Source organism: Nycticebus coucang, chromosome 7 (assembly GCF_027406575.1).
Source record: "Nycticebus coucang isolate mNycCou1 chromosome 7, mNycCou1.pri, whole genome shotgun sequence".
Lineage (NCBI taxonomy): Eukaryota > Metazoa > Chordata > Mammalia > Primates > Lorisidae > Nycticebus > Nycticebus coucang.
Window position 1 is genome coordinate 60,091,934 of NC_069786.1, and position 15,787 is coordinate 60,107,720.

General features: G+C 35.5%; 1 pseudogene; it reads left to right on the forward strand.

Annotated features, from left to right (window-relative positions):
• Positions 1-13,358: 13,358 nt before the first annotated feature.
• Positions 13,359-15,580, forward strand: LOC128589714 (dolichol-phosphate mannosyltransferase subunit 1-like; annotated as a pseudogene).
• Positions 15,581-15,787: the final 207 nt, after the last annotated feature.

Genomic DNA, 15,787 nt, shown 5'->3' on the forward strand with positions numbered 1-15,787 from the left:
TTCCCTTTTCTCCACATCCACGCCAACATCTCTGGTCTTGAGATTTTGTGATATAGGCTAGTCTCACTGGAGTTAGATGATATCTCAAAGTAGTTTTCATTTGCATTTCTCTGATGATTAAACATGATGAGCATTTTTTCATATGTCTGAAGGCCGTGCGCCTGTCTTCTTCAGAGAAGTTTCTCTTCAAATCCCTTGCCCAGCCTGTGATGGGATCCCTTGTTCTTTTCTTGCTGAGGCGTTTGAGTTCTCTGTGGATTCTGGTTATTAAACCTTTGTCAGAGACATAACCTGCAAATATCTTCTCCCATTCTGAGGGCTGTTTGCTTGCTTTACTTACTGTGTTCTTGGCTGTGCGGAAGCTTTTTAGTTTGATCAAGACTATACTACAAATCAATAGTGATCAAAACAGCATGGTATTGGCACAAAAACAGAGAAGTAGAAGTCTGGAACAGTATAGAGAACCAAGAGATGAATCCAGCTACTTACCATTATTTAATCTTTGACAAGCCAATTAAAAACATTCAGTGGGGAAAAGATTCCCTATTTAACAAATGGTGTTGGGTGAACTGGCTGGCAACCTGCAGAAGACTGAAACTGGATCCACACCTTTCATCATTAACTAAGATGGACTCTCACTGGATTAAAGATTTAAACTTAAGACAGGAAACTATAAAAATACTAGAGGAGAGTGTAGGGAAAACCCTTGAAGAAATGTGTCTGGGCAAGTATTTTATGAGGAGGACCCCCCCGGGCAATTGAAGCAGTTTCAAAAATACACTACTGGGACTTGATCCTCTTGTTTTTTGATGGCACACAAACAGCAGTGCATTTTTGCCTGGTACCTGGGAGATGAGAGTGAGCAGACATGTGGCTCTTCCCCAGGGGCTGAAGGCTTTGCTTCCTATTAGATGTTGGACTAGTGAAGGGACTGGGGCAGCTGTTCTTTACCTCTTGCATATCTCTCAAGGTCTTGGGCCTTCATCCCAAATCTTTCTCATAAACACTTGAAAGAAAGAGTTTGTGATCAGGTGTGAATTTTCCTTGTTATTTGAAGCTATTTTCTAGGACATATTTGGCCTTTAATAATTTATCAAAAATTTAGCTGATGTCTTTTACCTGTTGATGGCCTCTGCCTCTCCTGTGCTCTGCTATAGGTGATACGTGTTTCTCTCTCTCTAACTCTTTCTCCCTCTCCCTCTCTTTTCCTCTGTCTCTGTCCTCTCTCTCTCTGTATGGTGTCTCCTTTAAGGGGTTTCTGTTTAAAGGACATACTCATAATATCTTTTGAATAATGAAATAGCTTATAAATCAAGAAAAGAAAAAAGTATTAGCTTAAAAGTTATTACATTAAACAGTATAATCTGTTAAACAGCATAGTATTAAAATCAACCCTTATTATTACTGCTACCTATATAGATACCAAAATTTTAGCAAAAAAAAAAAAAAAAAAGCACTAAAGAAAAGAAATATTTGTGTCAAAATGAATTCTTAACAAGAAGTATGTCAAGCATTTTCTGATACACAAAATACAGTTTAAAAACATTAAAAAAATTTTTTTTTATCACTACTCTTAAATCTTTGAAATTTTTATGGGGATTTTGGGGATATTAGCATAGCAAAGTTCAAGACAATATAGATAGGTAATTTCCAGAATGAATGAAATCATTCGGTAATTTTATGCAACAAAAGAAAAAGGTCATTTGTTTGTTCATTCACTTACCAAACAAATCCTATATGAACATTATGGGCACTGTGCTAAGGACATGAAAAGAAGAATAAGATGCACCCCAAGTTATGATGATATTCTGCACACATATAATGCATATACTGCCATATAAATGTTGTGTCAGTGGAATACACAGAAAGTGCTTCAGAAATTAGAATGTTTAAAAATGCATATGTGTTTCTATTGACAGATATAAGCACATTGAATTAATTTGATTATCAAAATAGAGTTGTTCTTTTAGTTATTAAGCAAGTCTACTTTTATAATGACCTTCTAAATATGAATTAGGCAATAAAAATGAAAAACAGACTTCATATCAATGCACAACTTAGAAAAGAGGACTTAATGAGGAATGAAGAGGCAGTATGATGAAATACTGAAAGACCATTCAGTATCTGTAAATGGCTTCACAAAAAAGCTTGGCCCTGAGTTTGTGATAAAAATAAAAATGGAAAACATTTTGTGGGATCCAGAACTGCTTGCTATATAAGAAGACAACAAAAGAAATTTACTTTTTAAATATTTCTGGTGAAGGTTGTTAGCAAGCTTCATCTGTAGTATAAACATTTAAAAAATACAGTTGAGTAAAATAAGGAATAATTCAGAATTATTTTAACAGTCAAAGAAAGAAACCTGTATTTGAAAGTTGTAGGAATTTAGGCAAAGAGAAAGCTACTGTCACACATTAAAAATGCACGAAACAGTAAAGGAAGTAGAAGGAAATTTAAGAGCTGAGATTTGAAACAAGGAAGGTTGTGTTTCATCACAAGGAAGGCTTAGAGACTGAATGAGACTTTTTTAGTTGTTGAAACACTAGACAAGGAGAGGCTCAATATCTTTAAATCTGTGAAGCAGATTGTTTCAAGAAATGCTGTATTTCAAGACAATTTTAATCAGACATGTTTAACTGACAGACATTATTTTACTTCTGTAATATGTTTAGAGATATTAAGATGCAAATTTGAGTTGCATCCTTTCTTGCTTAGATATTTGCTCTTAATTAAAATGTTTTGTATCCTTTAATCCTTTCTATCCTTTAGTTTTTTGCTACATATGAAATTCCAAATCATGTAGAATTAGTGAGAATGTAAACTGTCTTTTCTAATGGCTTTGGTTTCATACTATTAAAATCTTATTAAAATGTGGAAATGTTAAAATATTAAGTGGCTGTAAAATGTGATGCTAATATTAATTTTGGAGAGTTTAATTTTTTGAAATGGATATTAATTGCTCTAGAGATTAAAGTGTTATTCTTTGATGTTTCTGGAATGTATTCATCCCTTGAGATATGCCATTACACACCTTTCTTTCCCAGAAATTTTGCATTTAGGGACATGAGTGTTTAATTTACATAATTGGCTAGTTTTCCTTTTTTTATCCATTAAATTTAAAACTTGTCCTATTACCCTAACAAAATTTCTATAGTCTCACAGAAATATTCAAGATGCTTATTTAGAGAATAAATTTAATTTCAAACAGTTTTTTATAATGTGTTTATGATGTGCTCAACAATGACTTAAGAATACCTCAGAAAATAAGTAAAAGGATCCTACTCTCAAAGAGTTGACAGTATCAACAACAGTACAATATACATAAAATAGATAATTAGGTAAAATACTGATATTGATAAAAAATAGGAGTATAATAATGAAGGTAAAATTTATTGCAGGTTGGAATGTTTGGCAAACTTTAAGGCAAAACTTGAAGGAAGAGTAGAATTTACTTTGGAGAAGATGACATCCCAAAACAGAAAATTCAGCTTGGGTTTTTTGAAAAAAGTTTATTTCTGGGATAGTGAGAAGAGGCTCACCACCTTGAATAGGTAATTTAGAGTCAAATTCTGGAGGGCTATAGTGAAAGCCACCTGAGGAAGGAAGGAGAAGTTGATTAACAAGGAAAAAATGCCATAAAAAGTTCAAGAAAAATTTGAACTGAGATGGGGCCACTGAATTAGGTGAACTGCAGAGTGAAGTTTCAAAAGAGCATTAAGAATTGAAGCCACATTATCAAAGTCTAAGAATAAAAACAATTATGTCAAATGGTGGCAGTAGGAATAGCCCACTCATCTGAGGAAAAGGAAAATTAGGGTCAAGGAAAGTTGGAGAGTAAGTACCTGTGTGTGTGTTCAGGATAAATAACACATTCTCTAAAATGTGGCCAAGTGAAAATCAAATATCTAGCATGAATATACTGTGTTTCTCCAAAACAGTGAATTGGTAGAATTATACAATTAAAAACATTAGCTAAAATCAATATTTATTGAATCTCTCCATCATATAAGCAGCATTGCCTTCAGAGGATGTAATTTTGATAATAAAATTTAGTTTCCTATTTTCTTGTAACATGTAATTGCCAGGAACGACAAAAGTGCCATTTATATTAGCAACGTGAAACAGCATTTGGTATATGCTGGAGCAATTACTGCTGTATTAATAAAACACATCTGTGTTAGCATCTTCCCACTCGGGTCCTATGGGACTGCTGTATGTGAAAACTCACTATTCCTATTCCTAGAATATGGACTATCTCTTATATACTGACCATTTGTTACTTTCTGTCTTTTTGGTATCCTTACAGTTTAGGAAATCCTCCTATCAGACATGAAGGTAGTTAATAACATTTACTCCCAATCCCCCCTAGTGTCTCATTCCAACATTCTTACCCAACACAAAAGTTACTATCTGATTTAAGCTTGCCAATCAGATTCACCATGCCCCTAGTAATAGTGATGGGTGATCAATTCAGGATAGAGAGGCTTGTGAATAAGCCAGGGCAATCAAAGTATTCCCAGGGCTTTCACTGAAGATAGCTACAGAGAAGGACACATAAAACCAGAGCTGTCCATTATTTTTGCAATCATATCAGAAGGATATTCTTGAGAATGAAACCAGCTCACAAAATGTAGGCCTGAGAGCTAAAGAGGGATAGAGAGCTGATGAAATTGTTGTAAACTGGCCAGCTGTTGCTATTTTTTAGTTGTATAAGCAAGTATATTCCTTTTCTTTTCTTTTTTTAACTTTCAGATTAATATGAGGGCACAAACAGTTATGTTACAGTGTTTGTATTTGATAGGTAAAGTTCCTGTTCTAGTTGTGCCCCCCATTCAGGAAGTGTGCCATATGCCCTTACATTGTGACTTCAACAAAATTAAAAGAATTGAAATTAAGCTTGTCTCTTTTTAGTTTACAAGGTAATAAAGGTGGAACTCAACTCCAACAAAATTTTTATCTCCACACAAAGGCATAGAAACTAAAGAAATCTTATGCTGAATGACAGTTCAGTTAAGGAGGAGGCAAAAGAGGAAATTATTAAATTCATTAAATATAACAACAATGAAGCCACAAGTTACCAAAATCTGTGGAATACTGCACAAGCAGTCTTAAAAGGGAAATTCATCACATAATCAGTGTCAAAAGTCTTCCTTATCCAGTGGCCTCAGTGAAGCCAGGTCCAGTTACCTTAATCCTGTAGACCTACCCAGATAGCTCCTACCAACAACCTTATAGGAACAATGAATACCCTCTAGTGAAATACCTCCGCCAACCAATTTACATGGAAGTAGGAATCCTTAACAGGGACAACCCCAACATCAAGCTGGTTTTATATGACTGCTGGGCAAAATCTACTGCAGAACTGGACTCTCAGCCCCAGTGGAATATCATCATGGATGGCTGTGTGTACAAGAGGAACAACTATCAAACCACCTTCCCTCCTGTTGGTTCCACTGTGCCACGTACTGGTCACTAAAAAAGGTTTGACGGGTTCTAAGACTCTTTGTCTTAGATGCCCAGGAGCTCTTTAGCCTGGTCTCCTTCCACTACAGTGCCTTAATCTGCAATCAACTCTCTGCTGTCTCCCCTCTGTGTTCTGTGACTTGCCCTATATCTTCTTGGTATAGGCGAGCCACAGGGATCACTGAAGAGAAAGTTACAGTTAGCCTCCCAGGACCTATTCTCCTGTTATCAGATGGCTCTTCATTCACAGATGTTGTAGACCCCAAAGGCCACTGAGCTGTTGGAGATGTTATTTCTAAAGCAGTAGTTGCTATGGCTACATTATCATACATTACGCTATGGAGTGGCAACTCTTGGTTTCATCAATTATATACTCAAGAGAACTATGTCAAATAACTAAGAGGACTTCTAAATAAAGTCATTGACATAAAAAAAAGAAAAACAGCACACATCAACAACCTAATGAATCAGCTCAAGAAAATGGAAAAGGAAAAGCAATTCAATTCCAAACGTAGCAGAAAAAAAGAAATAACCAAAATTAAACCAGAAAGAAATGAATTTGAAAACAAGAGTCATCCAGAATATTAATGAAACAAAAAGTTGGCTCTTTGAAAAGATAAAAAAAATTGATAAATATTTGGCCAGATTAACTAGAAACAGAAAAATAAGATTTCTAAAATCTTCAATCAGAAATAAGCAAACAAAAGAACTACTACTTAAACTCTACTACAAAAAACTCTATGCCCCCAAATTTGGCAATGTGGAGGAAATGGACCACTACCTGGAATCACACCATTTCCCTAGAGATGGTCTGTATTTGTCTATTAAGCCCAATCATTCCAGAGTCACCTTTCAAGTCCTTTGTTTCTTTGTTTAGTTCTGTTTAGAGCTACTGAAGCAAAAAGTAAGAAAAGTAAGATCTCAAAAATCTTCATTCAGAAATATGCAAACAAAAAAACTACTACAAAAACTCTACCACAAAAAAGTCTATGCCCCCAAATTTGGCAATGTGGAGGAAATGGACCAATACCTGAAATCACACTATCTCCCTAGAGATGTTCTGTATTTGTCTATTAAGCCCAATTATTCTAGAGTCACCTATAAGTTCCTTGTTTCTTTGTTTAGTTTTGTTTAGAGGATCTGTCCAGTTCTGTTAGAGGGTGTTAAAATCCGCAGCAATTATGGTGTTTTGGGATATCATATAGTTCAGACCAATTAAAGTCCATTTAGTAATCTGGAGGTATTTAAGCTGGGTGCATAAATACTGAGAATTGAAATGTTCTCTTGACGTATTGTTCCCTTGATGAATATAAAGTGACCATCTTTGTCTTTCTTAACATTAGTTGCTTTAAATCCACTTGTATCTGAAAATAAGATTGTGACCCTTCTTTTCTTCTGATTTCCAGTTTCCTAAAATACTGTTTTCCATGCCTTTACCCTGAATCTTGTTTTGTCATTCAAGGTTAGTTGTGTTTCCTGGAGAGAGTATATAGATGGCTTGTGCTTTTTTTTTTTTTTTATCCAATCAGTCAGACTGTGCTGCTTCAGTGGTGAATTCAAGCCATTTACATTTATTGAGACAATTGATAATTACGGTGGAGTTCTATTCATCTTATTTTGTGAAAGAACATTGCATAGTTTTATCCTTTGTACCACTGTATGAGCTAGGTTTTGTCCTTTAGTTTCTGGGTGTTGCTTGTGGTCCATTGTGATGGTCAGTGCAGGGAATAGGTCTCAGTATTTCCTGCAGAGCTGAACTTGTGGTGAATTTCCTCAATGTTTGCATGTTAGTAAAAGATTTGATTTCTCCATCACATTTGAAGAGGTGTGATCTGTTCTTTTTTTTTTTATGATGCCAGAATTTTTCTGTTGGCTTCTCCTCATGTGTATTTTCTTCTTATTTACATTCTTCCCCTACATTTTCCTCCTCCGTTTAAAATTATTTTGCCTCTGTGCTTAGGTGTTATATAGGGCCAAAAGGAAGAGAAAAGTAAAAAGCAAGAAGGAAGATAAGAAAAAAAAGAAATAAAGAAAGGAGGGATGAAGGGAAAACATTTTTAAAAGAAAAGAAGAAGGATAGACAGAGAAAGAAAGGGGTGTTAGTGGTTTTTGGCAGGGTGCTTTGACCTACACCTGCAATTCCAGGACTCTGGGGAGGGGCTAAGCTAGGTGAATCCTTCATGGTTAGAAGCTCCTTACTAGCCTGAGAAAAAGCCAGACCCCACCTCTTCTAAATATAGAAAAAATCAGCAATATGCCATAGGGGTGACTTACCCATATCATCCTTACAAAGGCTGAGGCTAGAAGGACTCCCAACACTAGGGTCTCAAGGCCTTCTTGGGTGAAGCCAATGCTGTGGCACCCCAGCCCAGGCCTCAGAGTAAGAGTCTGTCCCATAAATAGAATGTAGAATGAAATAGAATAAAACAGATCAAATCAGTAAAAAGAAAATCATAATAAAAATAGACAAAGAAAATTAAAAATAAAATTATATAAAATTTTAATAAAGGGATATCTTAGTTATTTGAGAAATTTATTAGAGAAAGATGAAAAAAATAGAGAAATCTCTACAAAGATAAAGAAAAAAGGAAAGAAATGGAAGAGAAAGGAAAAAAAATTGGGGCAGAAAATCTGTATAAAAAATGGAGTCCTAGATATTAAGGGAAACAAAACCGAAAAAAGATAAAATACAACAAAATGAACCAAACAAATAAAAAGCTAAGGAAAAAATTTTAAAAATATATATTGCAATATATTGCCTGGACACCAGGTGGCAAACTGGGATTAGGGAATGCGAAACATGGCTGCTGGTTTTGGTGTATAAAATGGGGGCCAGAAGCCAATAACTAGTGACAAGGATACCTAAGTCCCATCTTCCTGATTTATTTGGCCTCACAGGGCTTGATTGCTTATCTAGCATTCAGACTCCATGGGGTTGGAAGCCTGAATCTCTTTCCAGACTTCTTAGGAAACATACCTCAACCTCCTAAACAGTGCCCCTTGGCCACAAAGAGACTTTTGCAGGGGTTCTGGGAGCTGCTAAATTTACCCCAAACGTGGCTGCCTGAACTCAGCAGATGCACCAGAGCTGGCCAGGTGCTGGGACTCTAGGTTGTTCCTCGTGGGTAGCCCTCCCAAAATGGTGGTGCCCTGCTAGCTGCCAAACTGATGAGAATTCCACCCTGTTTGGTGATTCAGTCCTGGCTGCTAGGCAGTGTTCAAGTCCACTCTCTTGCTTAATCCCTTTCAAGGCAGGTCTGGCAAATGCCCAAGTACAAAACAACAACAACAACAAAAATGTAGGGCAGGCTTTCCTGTCTCTAGCCCTTTGCTGGAGGACCAGCCGGCTTCTGCCCACACCCAGGCATTTGCCTTCCTTGCCAGCCTTCCACTGCTCCTGACATCCTCCTTGGCTCCTGTAGTCCCCTGATGTTTCCCTGTAACCCTAGAGTGATGTTTCTGGGCAGGACATCCCAGCCAGAGGTGCCTGGAGTCCTCACACCCTGGTCTCACCACAAGTGGCTGCTAAGGAGATGTCTCTAGTCTGGCATCTCGCTCTGCTTCTATATTCCTTTTCTTTTCTTTTCCTCAGTCAGCTGTCATTTACTATGTAAAGTGTCCTGCTTAACACAATTAATGAGAGATATTGGACGTAAGGTGTGTGTGTGGGGGGGGGCGTGAATAAGGAGAGTTGTAAGTATTCCTTTCCCTGAATACCTAGAGGACTTTAATCTTAATTTTTACAAGAAATGCACATCTCACTCTCTTCCATGTCTTATGGTCATATATGTACCCATTTTTATTTTTGGTACTAAAATGTGAGCTTCTTGAGGGCAGAAATAGTTTCTGGATCTTTCCTGCCATTCTTCTGTGTGGGAGACACTGTAAATTGGCTAGCCTTTAGTCATTCCAAACTCTTTCTCTTTGTTTACCTGCCAAACTAAGGAAACTAACAAAAGTGAGATGTTAACTTTCCTGGTCTCTTCAAGCTAGGCGTAATCATGGGGCCCAGTTTTCCCCATTGAGATATAAGTGGAAATATACTGGGAGAAATGTTTTGTTTTCTGATAAAAGACATTGTGTGTTTGGGGCATTAACTCTTTTCATTTCCACATTTGAAAATGGATGTGCAGAGATAATGTCTTGAGCTAGAGCAGCCATATTGTGACAAGGAGGATATGAAAATGAGGGCAAGCAACAAAACACTGACTTGCTTAAAATAGCAGCTGTACCAAGCCTGAAACCATTTGCATCCAGACTTTGTTTGTTTATTATTTCCCTCTGAATTAACTAACTCAATTTAGAATGTATTTGTGTTTGCTTGCTTTATTTTCAGGTTATGTCTCCGAGAAAGGTTTAATAACCAGAATCCACAGAGAACTCAAACGCATTAGCAAGAATAGAACAAGGGATCCCATCGCAGGCTGGGCAAGGGATTTGAAGAGAAACTTCTCTGAAGAAGACAGGCGCACGGGCCTTCAGACATATGAAAAAATGCTCATCATGTTTAATCATCAGAGAAATGCAAATGAAAACTACTTTGAGATATCATCTAACTCCAGTGAGACTAGCCTATATCACAAAATTCCAAGACCAGAGATGTTGGCGTGGATGTGGAGAAAAGGGAACACTTTTGCACTGCTGGTGGGAATGCAAATTAATACATTCCTTTTGGAAAGAGATATGGAGAACACTTAGAGATCTAAGAATAGATCTGCCCTTCAATCCTGTAATCCCTCTACTGTGCATATACCCAGAAGACCAAAAATCACATCATAACAAAGATATTTGTACCAGAATGTTTATTGCAGCCCAATTCATAATTGCTAAGTCATGGAAAAAGCCCAAGTGCCCATCGATTCACGAATGGATTGATAAATTGTGGTATATGTACACCATGGAATATTATGCAGCCTTAAAGAAAGATGGAGACTTTACCTCTTTCATGTTTACATGGATGGAGCTGGAACATATTCTTCTTAGTAAAGTATCTCAAGAGTGGAAGAAAAAGTACCCAATGTACTCAGCCCTACTATGAAACTAATTTAGGGTTTTCACATGAAAGCTATAACCCAGATACAACCTAATAGGGAGAAGGGGAAAGGGAGGGGAGGGAGGGAGGAGGTTGGTAGAGGGAAGGGGATTGGTGGGATTACACCAGCGGTGCATCTTACAAGGGTATATGTGAAACTTGGTAAATGTGGAATGTAAGTGTCTTGGCACAGTAACTGAGAGAATGCCAGGAAGGCTATGTTAACCAGAGTGATGAAAGTGTGTCAAACGGTCTGTGAAGCTAGTGAATGATGCCCCATGATCATATCAATGTACACAGCTGTGATTTAACAAAAATAAAAGAAAAAAAAATAGAATGTATTTGTGTTTAAATAGACCTTACCTTACCAAGTTAGTGATTATATGCCAAACTCAGAGTTTCCTTAGTGATGTGCAAACTTTAATATGGATATTATGCTTGTGAATCAGTAATTTTTAGGCTGGCAGAAATTTGTGTTAGAAAGCATGTAAGTCCTAAATATTATAGTAAGAGGACTTGAACTGATTTCTTTTCTCTACAGTGTAATAAATGTGTGATATGACCCAATGCAAGTCAATGATTCTCTATGAATTTGTCTTTATTACACATGGGAGTAAATAGCATTCCCTAAATATTGTATTTCACAGGGTTGGTGTAAGGATAAAGCTGGAAAATCTGTGTGAATATGTTTGTAAATTGCAGACCTCAAAACAAATTAAATATTTTGTTGGTTTTTAGCTGATTCTTAACTTCCCTAATATGGAGAATTGTACTTACGTTGTGTTTTGTAGTGTTAAGCAGCAGAGACCTTTTAGGAGAATATTATTAATTGCTTATTTTTCATAAATACACCTGGTTATAAAGTAACATTATAGTTCAGCAAAGGATAGCTTTCACCATATGCAAATCTTATACTACGCTGTTTGAAAATCATGTACTTTTACAATGACCCTTTTATGTTCGCCTTCTACATGACAAAGGAACACAAGGAATATCTGGAAACATTTTATTTGTGATGTAACAAAACCCCAGATTCAGTATATTCCAACAGAGCCCAAGTGCTGACATTTTAATGTTAAACATGAGTGATTATGGACCTTAAGCTATTTTGATACTGCTACTTAAGAAATAATATTAAAAAGTCCTTGAATAATTCTAGAATGATAGCAGAAAAATCCAATTCAATACTTCTGTAAGATTTTATAGGATCAGCTGTTTAAACAGCAGCCTGATTAAATATCAATACATGTTTTGCAAGCTTGGCAAATTTTACCCTATTATTATCTTATAACATAATTTTCAACTGGCAAACAGATTTTTCTGAAAGCAACCAAATTATAGTGTACGGTGTCCTTGTCCCAAAATGTAAGGGTGTTTTACCAAAACACACTAGGGAAAATAGCAAGTTCTCATCCTGCATTATCTTATATACCAAAGATCACAAAGGTCACATGGGTGATTTTAAAGTAGCCTCATTTCAATTAGAAAAGATAATTTTTTCATTTCTGACCAAAAATATTGTCACTTTTTTGCGAAACTTATGTTCTCTTCATTGTGCATTGTCAAAAACCAAATATATTAATATTATAAAATACAAATGCTCAAAGAATGTTTATAGATTGAAACTTTTCTTTCTTTTGTTTAAACATTTCCTCTCCTTACCATAACTTCTCTTGGTTTCTCAGAAGGTTACTATAAGTGACAATTGCTTTCTAATTTTGGCCATTTGAATTGTTACTTAGAGAACACATGCTTAAATAATACTCGTTTTGAATTTGAGACATCGTTTTTATTTAGTTTGAAAATTTGTGATAAAAGAATAAAACAGACAGCAATTCAAATGTATTTAATGTTGTAAGCTCCTATAAAGTAAGGATTGTGTCTTATATCTCCTTTGTAGTATCCTGTAATACTAACAAACTCACAACTGGTAGTAGTTATTAATTGTTTAACCCATACTCAACATTAGTTAGACACTACTATTTCATCTTATATGAAAATGACCATTAGGAAGGTAAAAATTTGCAACAGAAATTTTCTTCTTTCTTTGGTAATTTTTCTCTTTTATTTTCACTTGGCTTCTGAGAGATGTCATTTTATAAATATTAGAAGAATAAACTCTTAAATTTTATTCACTCAACACTGATTCATATAGATAAATAAATATAAATGAGTAAATAGATGTTTAGGGCAGGGCTAAAAGGAGGTGAATTTGTTATTTATATTAAATTGAAAATCAATAGTGTTTTTGCCTAGACAGAAACAAAATTAAATTAATTTGAAGATGAAATTGGTGTTTATCTCTTTTCCAGTTCTGAAGAACTGATTTTATTTTTATTCATAAGAGGTATTTGTCTTCATATGTTAAATTGTCTTCCAACCTGTACCCACCAGCTTCCTGGCTTGCCAGAATCCTAACAATACTAGAAGATATAAAATACAAACCAAATTTATTTTTACACTAGTTAGTTTGAGATATATGTAGTGTTAGAATTCTAGGAGATATGAGTACTGATATGTTAATATAAAAGAAATAAATCTTATGAAGTATATATTCGAAACTTGATTTGGTGTTTCTTTACCATTCTGACAATGTTCTTCTGCAACACACAGCAAAAAAAAAAAAAAAATGTACATCAGACTGCCAAGAATTCTCCTTGCGGGTATATCCAATGCTTCTAATTTCTAATGGATTGCTTTTATAGCTTTTGGAATATTGCCACTGAATTTTCCCTTAATTTATTGTCAGACAGTTTCTAGTGGATTTATCTCAGTGGTTTGCTGAACTCTCCCCAGCAACCTGCTCTGAAGTCACCTGAGCCTTAGCCAACAGAGGACTTTTTCTGAGCCATGTCCTTAGGCTATGGGAATTGCTACATCCTGCCTGCCAGAGCTCTTCCAGGTAAGGCCATTCTACTTCCAAAGAGTTGCTGGACCTCTCTCAGCACATTGGCAAACTCTGATCACTGGAATGGTCCCAATGAATTGGCAGAGTAAAATCAGTTGGCTGCTGCCAGTGGAAATGTGGCCCAGACTCAAAAGACAACACCTTCTTTTATGAGGCAATTTGGTGATGCAAATAATGTAGTCATGGTTATAACAAACTAGTGTTTAGCATGGGAAAGAAATCGCTGATCACAAACTTTAGTACAACCACCAAACGAATTTATGAATTAGATCTGAATTGCAGATTTTGCATTATATATTTCTTCTCCTATCCATTTTTTTCCTTGTTGAGCATTTGTTCAAATATTAGTCTGCTATTCTATCATTGAAACAAATTTTATCACTTTAGAGATTTTCTTTTTGCAAATAGTTATGATTGAAATGAACACTTTACCACTATCCTTTTTAACAGTTCAGCAGAATCATTATGGAAAATAGAATTTCTACAATTTTATTTAGTTTTATTAATATAATTTTAAATAAGATTTTAATAAGCATTAGTATGACATTTTTCAAAATTCTGGGCTGAAATCATCCACTGTTCCCTGGAGGTACTAATTGAACCTAAGACCATTTAATTAAAGAGAATACTTAATAGACAGGTCAAACACCTAAACTCTCTTATAATACTTTCAGGAGCAAGATACAGATACTACTCAAGAACTTTATACTCTCTAGGTTATTCTGTGTTTTTGCTTGAGAATAGTGATACATAAATAACTATGATAAATTTAGCAGGAAATCTCACATTATAATTACTCATAATTTGGAGATTTGTCCTTGAAGTCATCACATTTCTTTTAGCTTCAAACCCATTAATAGTCTCAGTAATCTACACTGTTGATTTAAAAGTTAAGTTCTTTTTAAACTTTTCCTTTTTATGTAATTTTAGTTTTATAGAAAAGTTCCAATAGCAGTATGGAGAATACCCATAGATCCCTTTACCAAGATTTCCCAAATGTTAGCTTCACATTTTCTTTGTAATTCTCTTTCTGTCTCTCTAAAGTAGATTTGTGTTATATCTTTTTAACATTTTGAAAGTGAGTTGCAAATTGGTCCCTTTACTCATAAATACTTCAATTTGTTTTTCTTAAAAACAAGGACAGGCATTATTCCGCAGACACTGTAGTAACAATCATTACAGACAAGAATCATAAATGGATGCTAAATTAGTGGGCAAAAGTATGATGAAAAATAAGATAGTTGCTTGTGAGACTCTAAAATCTCAGAATATTTCCCTACACATCTCCTGTTTATGTTAACAACAAGATGCGTGGTAAACCCAGAAAGATTTTGCCAAGGAGATGACTCTGGGTGGGGACTGATCACTAACAAGAAGGCTCAGGGTGGGCAGTTTTGCCATGGCCTCTTGGAAGGCAGTAATAGACTTCTCTCCTGTATCCGCAGGAGCTGGAGGTGCACAATCCACACTAAGACAAGTATTCAGTGCTTTTTCCCATGTAGTACAAGTGGGAGAACCTACCACTTATCATGTGGCTGCTGGTGAGAAGCTTCTCAGAGAGTGAAATCAACTATGAAATTATAATCACAGCTGATGGAAGCCCAAATGAAACAAGGGACATTGTTGAATGATTAGAAAAGATCTATGTGTCAGACAAAATTCTTCTAAGACAACAAGAGAAAAAATGGGGACAGGGAATGCATATATTCATGGAATGAAACATGCTATGGGAAAGTACCTAAGTATTATGGATGCTGATCTCTCATACCACCCAAAATTTATTCCTGAATTAATTAGGAAGAAAAAGGAGGGTAACTTTGATATTGTCTCTGGAACTCCCTACAAAGGAAGTGGAGGTGTATATGGCTGGGATTTGAAAAGAAAAATAATCAGCCATGGGGCCAATTTTATAACAGATTTTGCTGATACTAGGAGCAGCTGATTTAACAGGAAGTTTCAGATTATATGGCAAAGTTCTACAGAACTTAATAGAAAAATGTGTTTCTAAAGGCTACATCTTCCAGATGGAGATGATTGTTCGAGCAAGACAATTGAATTATACTATTGGTGAGGTTCCAATGTCATTTGTGGATTAAGTTTATGGTGAATTCAAGTTGGGAGGAAACAAAATAGTCTCTTTCTTGAAAGGATTATTGATTCTGTTTGCTATTACCTAAAAGAAAGTTATCATTTATATATACATTCATTTCAATTTAAACACAAAAGAAGCCTGGTTACTGATTTTCATAAAATGTGCTGTGAAGTGTAAACTATAAGGTAAGGTAAGTTTCATGTGAATCTTTTTTTTCCTCAAGAAACTCTATATTTCAAGTTAAATAATTTTAAAGTTACTGTTTTAATGAGGAATGTTCTCAATTTTCATT